We start from the raw sequence: 10,496 nt of genomic DNA on the forward strand, positions 1-10,496 counted from the left end.
ATCTGTGATGCTGGGGACCTCCAGAGGAGACTGAGATGGATCACCCATTTGGCATTTCTGCTGAAGATTGTTGCGAATGCTTCAGCCTTGTCTTTTGCATAGATGTGCACAGATGTGCTGGGCTCCTCCATCATTGAGGATGAGATATTTGTGGAGCCTCCTCCTCCTGTGAGTTGTTTAATTGTCCACCACCATTCACGGCTGGATGTGGCAGGACTGGTCAGAGCTAAGATCTGATCCTCTTGTTGCGAAATCGCTTAGCTCTGTCTATTACTTGCTGCTTATGCTGTTTGGCACACAAGTAGTCCTGCATTGTAGCTTCACTACGTTGACACCTCATTTTAGGTTTGGTCATTGAATTTACAGTGCAGAAGGAGGCTATTCGGCCCATCGAGTCTGCACCGGCTCTTGGAAAGAGCACCCTACCCAAGGTCAACACCGCAACCCTACCCCCATAACCCAGTAACCCCACCCAACATTAAGGGCAATTTTGGACACTAAGGAGAATTTATCATGGCCAATCCACCTAACCTGCACATCTTTGGACTGTGGGAGGAAACCGGAGCACCCGGAGGAAACCCACGCACACACGGGGAGGATGTGCAGAATCCGCACAGACAGTGACCCAAGCCGGAATCGAACCTGGGACCCTGGAGCTGTGAAGCAATTGTGCTATCCACAATGCTACCGTGCTGCCCGCACGTATGCCTGGTGTTGTTCCTGGCATGCTCTCTTGCACTCTTCATTGAACCCCTGGCTTGATGGTAATGGTAGAGTGGGGAAATGCCGGGCCATGAGGTTACAGATTGTGGTTGAATATAATCCTGTTGCTGCTGATGGCCCACAGCCATGGATGCCCAGTCTTGATTGCTAGATCTGTTCTAAGTCTATCCCTTTTAGCACAGTGGTAGTGCCACACAACACAATGGATATCCTCAATGTGAAGATGGGACTTTGTCATGGATACAGTCATGGACAGATGCATCTGCAGCAGGCAGGTTGGTGAGGATGAGGTCAAGTATGTTATTCCCTCTTATTGGTTCCTTCACCACCTGCTGCAGTCCCAGTCTAGTAGTTATGCCCTTCAGGACCCGGTCAGCTCGGTCTGTGGTGGGACTACCGAGCCACTCTTGGTTTTGGACATTGAAATTCCCCCATCCAGAGTATATTCTGTGCTCTTCTCCAAGTGGTGTTCAGTATGGAGGAGTACTGATTAATCAGCTGATGATGGACAGTACCTGGTAATAAGCAGGAGGTTTCCTTGCCCATGTTTAACCTGAAGCCATGAGACTTCATGGGGTTCGACAGTATGCCACTGTGCCACCACCTCTTCTGGGTCTGTCCTGCCAGAGAGACAGGACATACCCAGGAATGGTGATAGTAGTATCTGGGACATCGTCTGTAAGGTATGATTCGGCAAGTATAACCATGTCAGGTTGTTGCTTGTCTAACTAGTCTGTGAGACAACTCTTCCAACTTTGACGCAAGCCCCCAGATGTTGGTAAGTAGGACTTTGCAGAGTCTTCAGGGCTGGATTTGCCTTTGTCATTTCCAGTGCCTAGTTCGATGTCAGGTGGTACTTCCGGTTTCATTCCTCTTCTGTAACTCTGTAGCAATTGAATACAACTGAGTATCTTTCTAGGCCCTTTCAAAGGGCATTTAAGTGTCAACCACATTGCTGTGGGTCTGGAGTCACATGTAGGCCAGATCAGGTAAGGATGGCAGATTTCCTTCCTTAAAGGAGATTAGTGAACCAAATGGGATTTTACGACAATCAACAATGGTTTTGTGGTCATCATTAGACTTTTAATTCCAGATATTTTATTGGCGGGCCACCAGATCGTTCCCTGGGTCTCGGGATTACTAGTCCAGTGAAAATGCACTCTGCTACCACCTCCCCGAATAAGCACAAGGAGAAGAGAAACACAACACAGGTAATCCCCTCTGAATCCCATGAACCAAGTTCAGGTCTCCTTTACCCGGCTCCACTACCTCGATCATGGGATCCTCCTGAAGTCCCGACCTCGCGGTGTACCTAAGTACAAGGGATTATTCCTCTAACCCACAATTGCAGCCTTTTGCCGCTTCTCAGTAGCCTCTCCCTGTATTGTCTCCTACGGGAAACCGACTGAAAGCATACGAATGAGGACGAGGATGTAAAATCTCCCGGACCTCACACTGCCAAGTTCAGAGGCTTTACCGCTGGCCTTAACCTGCATCTGCCAGAACGATTCCTGCTCTGGCTTCAAATCAGGCCTACAAATCCTGTTTTGTCAGACAAATCTACGTCAGGTGATGTCGAACATGCCTTTTGAAAAAAACTGAAATGCTTTGGAAGAATTTCTGACCAGCTATATATTCATTCACACAATGCAATTGCTGTTTTAATCGTCAGAGCTGTCCTTTTTCCATAATAGTAAGTGACAGGAGTTGAGATGGAGAGCGTCAGATGGTAGGATTGCAGGCGTATTAATGATTGGAGAGGCTATTACTGAATCAGCATAAATTTGCAAAATCGATGAGCAGATGTGACTGAAGCATCAACAGCTGAATATGAATAATCTTGTCCCTGGCATTATTTGCATAATTGGTGTCTGTTGGGCATTGAAGCCAGTGCTTGGCTGCCTGGCAACACGGTGATTGCGATTATGAGCACAAGTAACAGATGCACGGCGAGCTTGATGATGCAGCTGAATGTTTATCAATTACTGGCAGAAAGCATCACTTTGTTCTCCGCTTTAGTCAGAATGTCGGAATGCTAGAATTTCACAGATTCAATTAAACATCAGTAGATTATGTTCTATCGTATGATTAAACAGTCTGTAATGCAGAACTTCAGAATTCACTATCACTAAATGCAGACTGATCATGCAGTGTTAGAGGCTGACACAGGAATAAAGGTGACATAAATCCTCACAGATGAAATGACAAGGGAGAGTTCTTATTTGCGAATTATTTCACCACACGTTCCATGATTGGTCTTGCCTTCATCATTAAACAATATCAATTCAGATTTCTGATGCACTGTTTATTGCAATAAATATCTTTTGTCATTATTTTACACACAACTACTGCAACTGTAAACACTGGAATAAACTTTGCAGGGCTCAGAAAGGCCATGGCTGACTCCCTCTCAAATTAAAATTTAATACAACATCTTTCAGTAGACTTGATGTACAAATCTACCAAACATTGAGAAAAGGCTATGTGCATGGCTGTAAAATAAAATCTAAACACAAACATCCTTTGACAGTAACCATCTCAATCACAACAATGTCATTCTCTTTCAATATTATCTGGTAGATTTGTTTCAATCACTTGTCCAGAATGTTCGGAGCTGGAAAAGCTGCAGGGTTTGTTGACTTATCGTTTGTTTACTGTACCACATATTAAACTGCGTAGAGGTACCAAATGAGCTCCAAAAGCTGTCTGACGTTACAGTGTTAAAATTGTGACCTTTTGTTTTTGGGAAATCCGTGCTGGAGATTAAATTTACCAGAGTCTCACTGTTTGGTGAGCAGGCTGCTCACTATCATTCTGTGGCATTACACTACATAGCACACTGCAATTGCTGTGTTCACTTTCTTGGCACAAGGAAGGTTGGTATAATTTCCAGCTGGAGAACATTTCCGGGATATGGGTTTGATAGGCATTGTGCAGAGAAGACCGTTCCGGTCACGCCTCTGTGCAGGGCACAATGATGCACTGCCACTGTTATATATGGAGATCACTGCAGAGAGCAAAGGATGAAATTTGTAATCCATGTGAGTAGTTGCGTCAGTCACAAGCTAAACTTGTCCTTTTCTCCACAGCCTGTGGTGAAGAAATATGAAGGTACATCTGTTGAACACTTTCGTATTGACTAAAAATTACATATAGGTCATCAATTATTAAAAATCATTAATGACATGCATGTTGATGCTGATGCCCAATGGAGTAGTGTCTGCAATCTGTTAAAGTGCTGGCTGCAAATCAACCAATAAACTAGCAAACCAGAACTAAAATGTCTTAATGATTCATCAGCTATTTCTATTTAAATATATTGCAAATCAATGGATGCCCAGGAAAATTCCCCTTTCTATAAAGATGTGCCCTCATTAACTACCCTGTTAGATTGATGTCAATTGTGATACAGTTAAGCAATAACATATACATGTGCACAGTGCCAGGAAATTGAGCTCAGGCCAGACAATTATTGACCATCACATCCTTGGAGGAACAATTTAAAATGATTGGAGATTGAAGTACATTAGAATAGACAAGTATGAAAGATAAGTTTATGAATAATTGTCAAAAGACGCAATTCGCAAAATTGTTCTCGCTCGAAAGGCTCACCGAGAAAAGATTCCACCCAACTTAACCAAAATGGTTGCTAAAGAAAACATTTCCCCACAGTGTCATCAATATTGGACAGATGCGGGACTTAAATTTTAGGTAGCTTTGATTAGCAATGAAATTAGAGGGTGTCATATAATTAATATAATAACACAATTAATAAACCTTAAATAATTTATGTTCTAATTTCTAAATTGTCTTCTGGTTTGCAAAGATCTCCTTTTGGAGAAATGTGCACCGATTATCTCTGAGCTTTTCCTGACTTAAATAGCAGCTATTTTGTACTGTAAGGAGGAAATGCCTAGCAACAAGGACAAAGGCACACCAAGAACTCAGAGCTCATTCTAGCAAGTGATAACCCAAAAAGGGAAACATGTGGTCAGTTATTGTGTGGCAGACGTTTAGAACATTGTCTCATTACCATTTCAGATCTTCTACCTTCCAAACCTTGTGTGCATTGCGATATATTTTGGCTCTGTGCAAATGGAATTTTTAAGTTTTGAGGGTTAACTTGAGAGGAAGGGTGAAAACAGGTGATAAGCGGATACTGTGCCATTTAGACACACATTTTTTAAATGCTCATTTACACCCACAAATTTGGGATTAAATTGCTGATTACCGTAATTTAAACATGGCTAGAGGTGCTAAACTTGATAGCTACATATTTACCGTCGCAATTAGCACTCAAGTGCTGATTGGACAGATTTTGCAGCAGCAGTCTCTGTAGCTTCAATGATTTAGTTTCCACTGACGGTGTGGAGTGCTCTGGTCGACAGACAATGGAATGTTTTGGATTGGCTCAGGGACTGAGGGAGAGAACTCAAAGGTTCTTGCCCATAGCACTGGAGGTCCTAGTGGAGGTGGGCCAGAGGGGGAAGGATGTTCTGTACTGTCAAGGGGGGAATCGGCAGCTTTTGCAGTGGGCATAGGAGATTATTGAGGAGGCGACACCCACAGGGCATGGTTCCAATGTCATGGAAAAATTAATAATTTGACACGATTCAAATTAAGATCCCATCTCACAGACACAATAAATGCACCTCCACCACCAGAATCACAACCCCAACGTATTCCATTCCTCATCTAACTACACTGGCATTCACAAACCTTGCATCCTTCACTGGCACTACACCTCAGTTCTTCAACTTGTGAGGCATTACACACACATGCATACACCTCTGTCAGCACAACCATTCACAATCATATATTTTTCTTTCCAAGGAAAGGTAGAACATAACAGGCACCACCAGAAGCTGACTGTGAGAGGGGAAGCACAAATGCATGAGATCACTCTCCGCAAACTCCAGGCCACAGACAGAGCAGCATCCATGTTACCAAGAGGAATATGCCCATCAAACTTCCTTACATATTCACATCTATTCCTGACCTCTAATTCCCAAATTTGTCTTCATTCGCAAGTTATATATAGTCTCATCAAACCTATCCTCCTATAGAGGTAGAGGAGAGCTATGAGGAAGGCATGGTGTCAATGATTACACCATCATTGCTCAGGGATTGGCATGAAAAGTAAGTTTAGACACTTGAAGTGTTTTAAATTGACAGGGAGGAGGTAATGGCTTGGCTGTCTGCAATTAAAGGTGGTAAGGCACCAGGACCGGATGAGTTGTGTCCAAGCATACAAAACGTGGGAGTATTGTGAACCACGAAGAAGAGAGTGTAGAACTTCAAAAGGAATAGACAGGTTGGTGGAACTGATGGATAAAATGTAATGCATAGGAGTGTGAAGTAACTCATTTTGGTGGGAAGAATGAGGAAAGCTGCATTCATCCAAGCCAGTCGAAAGTACTCCCTCACACTCCTGATTTGTTTTATAGATGGTGGACAGTCTTTGGGAGGTGCAGAATTTCCAGCCTCTGACCTGTTCTTGTAGCTGTTGTATTTACACGGCTGGCCCAGTTAAGCTTCTTGTGAGGGGAATTGATTACCAAAGTAGGGAGGTTATGCTTCAGTTTTACAGGCCATTGGTGAGACCACATCTAGAGAACTATGTAGAGTATTGGCTCCTTATTTAAAAATGATGTAAATGCATTAGGAGTAGTTCAGAGAACGTTTACTAGACTAATTCAAGGAATGGGTGGCTTGTCTTACGAGGAAAGGTTGGAGTTTAAAAGAGTAAGAGGTGACTTGATCAAAACGTTTAACATTCTGATGGGTATTAACAGGGTGGATGTGGAGAGGATGTTTCCGCTTGTTGGAAGATCTAGAACTAGGGATCACTTTAAAATGAGGGGTTGCTCATTGAAGGCAGAGATGAGGAGAACTTTTTTCTCTCAGAGGGTTATGAGTCTCTCGAACTCTCTTCCTCAAACGGCAGTGGAAGCAGAGTCTTTGAATATATTCAAGTTAGAGCTAGATGGATTCTTGATTAACAAGTGGGGTGAGGGGTTATCGGTGATAGGCAGGAATGTGGGATTAAAGTTACAATCAGATCAGCTATGATCTTATTGAATTGCGGAGCAGGCTCAAGAGGTCTAATTCATATGTTCGTATGGTGATCCCCAGGTTTTGGAATTTGTAATGGTATTAAATGTCTGTGAAGGTGGTCAGACTTCCACTTATGTGGCATGAATGTTACCTGTCATTTAGTCCAAAGCCTGACTGCTGTCCAGGTCTTGGTGCAAGCAGGCTCAGTCTCCCTTATTATCTGAGGACTTGTGAATAGAACAAAAACACTGCTTGATCATCAACAAACTTCCCTATGTCTGACCTTGTGATGGGAAGAAAGCCATTGATGAAGCAATTGAAGATGCCCTGAGGAACTCCTGTAGCAATGTTCTGGCATCCAATGCTAGGTATGATTCCAGCCAGTTGGGATTTTCCCCCTGATTCCCATTGACTTCAATTTGGCTGAGGCTCCTTGTTAACACACTGCCAACTGCTGCCTTGATGTGACATGCAGTCCCGCTCAATCGTTTTCAAATCCCTCCACGGCCTTACCCCTCCCTATCCTTGTAACCTATTCTCATTTTTACTGTTGCCCCTCTGTCATTTTTGACCTGTGTTGTATTCTGCTGGCCCTTGCCTCAAAGCCATTCCTTTGTGGTTTCACATGACTAATTCAAACTAACTCTAACAACCAAACTCCTCTGATTGCTCAGCAGGTTTCTCCACTGAGTAGATAAACCCCACAGTCTACAATTGTCCCAATTTCAAATCCCAGGCCATGGTTTGTTAGCTGAGCTCAACCAAAGGTGCGCAGGGGCAGTCTACCTGACCTCAACACCCAGTTCTGCAGTTGATTTCTATCCAATGATTAATGTTAAAAGCGCGCACGTGTGGAAATTGGTTGGATTGGGTTAGGCTGCAATGCCACCACATTTCCTGCTGCTTCTCACTGTTTTGGTTGCTAGTCACAGGCACTTGACACTCAGTGACCTATGTAGCTTGTCCCCAGCAAGGCTAGAATAACTTCACAATGGCAGAAAAAGAGATCTGGCAAGGGAAACAACTCTGATTAACTAACAATGGAAAAGGTCCTAACGTGAGGAACAAAATAATAAAGGAATAAGCCACCTAAAGTATATCAGTGCATAAATACATGGGGCGGGATTCTCCGTAGCTAATGCCAAATTTGAGAAAGGTGATTGGGCGGAGAATCGGTTCCAACGCCAAAATCACAGCAGGCACCGTTTTGATGCCAAATCGCAATGCTCCAGCACCTCGACAGCGGTGTCAATGCGTTCCGGAACGCATGTACAGTATACACGGTTTGCATATCATTAGCGGGTCCGATCCAGTATTCTTCGGGGCCTCTGCGATTCTCCTCCTCCGATAGGCCAGATTCCTGACGGAGCAGTTCACCTATGCTTTTAAAATTCATGAAACTGGCGTGGTGGCTGCTGAGGGAGAAAGAGGGGGTACGGAAAGTGTCCAACATTGCCATAGTTTGCTGACAGATGTGCCACTGGCCGGGGATCTTCTGCCAGGGCCGGGGGGTGTAGTGTGGGGTGGCCAGGAGGTGGGCTGTGGGGTCGGGGTGGATGGGCACGTAACACTATTGCCGCAGCCGGCAAGGCAGCCATGCAGCTGCGCACACCGCTAACATCCCACTTTAAACATAGTGTCACGGGTCGTATAGGTATCCCCCCTGGGCACCCCCTTGGGTGCCCTCTGGCCCCAGCCGACCCATCAGATGTATGGGTGTGCTCCAGCACAACCAATGCCATCTTTTTGGCTGGGATAAGTGTGAGGGGGCAGCGTAATGTGGGTTTCAGCTTGTATGTGCGGTTTCAGCTTGTCAGTCTCCTGTGTTAATCACGGATCCGGCGAATTCCGCACCGTTTTTCATTGGAATCGATTGTTTTCCACGTGGCACCGGTGCTAGCTCCTTAATAGTAGCGGAATCCGTCCAGGTGTGGCACCAGTTTTCCTGTCGTGAAAGTCCACAAATTCTACGTTGGCGTCAACACATTCTCAGAAACGGAGAATCGTGCCCATGATGTATGTGATTCAATATATCAGAACAACAAGAAGGATTATTCACAAGCTGCTCAATAGATCTCAGATTTTATGAATAGTAATAGAAATCAATGCTCAAAAGTTTGATAACAGGACAACTGCTTGAATGGGAAGTCTTTATCTTTCTGCATTGGCAAAGAAACGTTTCTGAGTAGGTGAATGATTAGAATTAGTTATCTCGCAGCCAGTGACTGGTACATCGTAAAAGCACTTTCAAAATGCTAACAGTCAGCAGAAAAAGTAGAACGCAAGCTACATTCTTGTACAAAGACCAAAGTCCTAAAAAGTAGACAGAAGCAGAAACCAAGGACAGAATGCTTAAGCGTTCAAAACTGCTGTCAAATAAAGCCAAAGAACAAACTGTCTAGTAACTGCTGAACCCGAAGTTCTTTGCTTGATAGTATCAATTAATGTTGGCAATGTACGGCCTGAGGAGTCTCCATTCCAGAATCAGCAAGTTTGACCGGATTAAAGCACTCTGCTACTGACTCATACTTTAGTCTGACCTCTGTTTTTCAGCCCAAGAGCTAACTTAGCCATACTTTTCTGCCATTAGCAAGGGACATTGGTTCATTATTTCTCTTACCCTGAGAAAGGTAGTATTCAGAAACTTGCGACAGAAAAGCGCGATTTCAGATTAATTAATCATGGTGCAGTTATTATTGTATGTGCAGACTGGATTCCACACTTTCCATACCAGCACTACCATTCCTACAATTTCTACATTTTATCTGACTTCACTAATATGGCACTGACCTCAAATATCATTTGTGGGTCAGGGGTGGGGGATCATATTAAGCAGGTCTCCATAGTTTCCAACAGCTGGGCTGGTATGTGGATCAGGTGACAGGAAATGAAATTGATGGGAATGTCATATTCCCTCAGGTGCCCTACTCCACCTAGAGGGCTGGCCAGGTACTAAAGGAACTGACATGAACACTGAGTAATTGAAGACAAGGTAAAAGGAGTGAATAAGTGTTAGGCATTCATTGGTTCCTGAAGTATTTGAATAATTTCAGTTACATAAAGGAGATTATCGGATTTAATTTAATTATCAGTAGCATGCCCGGATAAGCAGCTTTCTGTGATATTGTGAACCAACCAATTGGTACCAGGGTCATCTGGTAGCCCGTCTGGGAGCCCGTCTGGGAGCCTGTCTGAGGGCTGTGTCGTGTTGGGTGTCCCGATACACAAATGATGCAACACGGTTGTAGATGGTACAACTCTGTTTTATAGTCTTAAACAATAACAACTAATAACTGCTGGCTGAGGTTCGTGCTTCACCAGCTAACCTGTGGACCCAGCCCTTTCACTATCTTGGTGAGGCACTCAGCATATGGTGTATGTCTGAGTGGCACGCTGTGAGCTCTGTGCTCTGAGCTATCTCCTGGTAGAATGAGCGGGAACTGTGGTGTTCCCTGTTTTATAGTGCGTGTGCTCTCACTGGTGATTGGCTGCGATGTTGCATGTGTGTTGGTTGGTCCAACTACCTGTCCATCAGTGTGTGTGTGATTGCTCCATGATATGTTAATGTGGATATCATGACAGGCTGCTTTCGCTCAGTTGGCTGGACAGCTGGTTTGTGATGCAGAGCAAGGCCAACAGCACAGGTTCAATTCCCGTACCAGCTGAGGTTATTATGAAGGCCCCACTTCCTCAACCTTGCCCCTCGCCTGAGATGT

General features: G+C 44.2%; 1 long non-coding RNA gene across 1 annotated transcript; it reads right to left on the reverse strand.

The window, feature by feature from the left end:
- Window positions 1-3,013: 3,013 nt before the first annotated feature.
- Window positions 3,014-9,637, reverse strand: LOC140427447 (uncharacterized). Its single transcript, XR_011948493.1, has 2 exons — window positions 9,571-9,637; window positions 3,014-3,813 (listed from the first exon to the last, which is right to left on the reverse strand). It is a non-coding gene; the product is annotated as an uncharacterized lncRNA (long non-coding RNA).
- Between the last annotated feature and the right edge of the window lie 859 nt (window positions 9,638-10,496).

The sequence above is a fragment of the Scyliorhinus torazame genome, chromosome 7 (genome assembly GCF_047496885.1).
Source record: "Scyliorhinus torazame isolate Kashiwa2021f chromosome 7, sScyTor2.1, whole genome shotgun sequence".
NCBI lineage: Eukaryota > Metazoa > Chordata > Chondrichthyes > Carcharhiniformes > Scyliorhinidae > Scyliorhinus > Scyliorhinus torazame.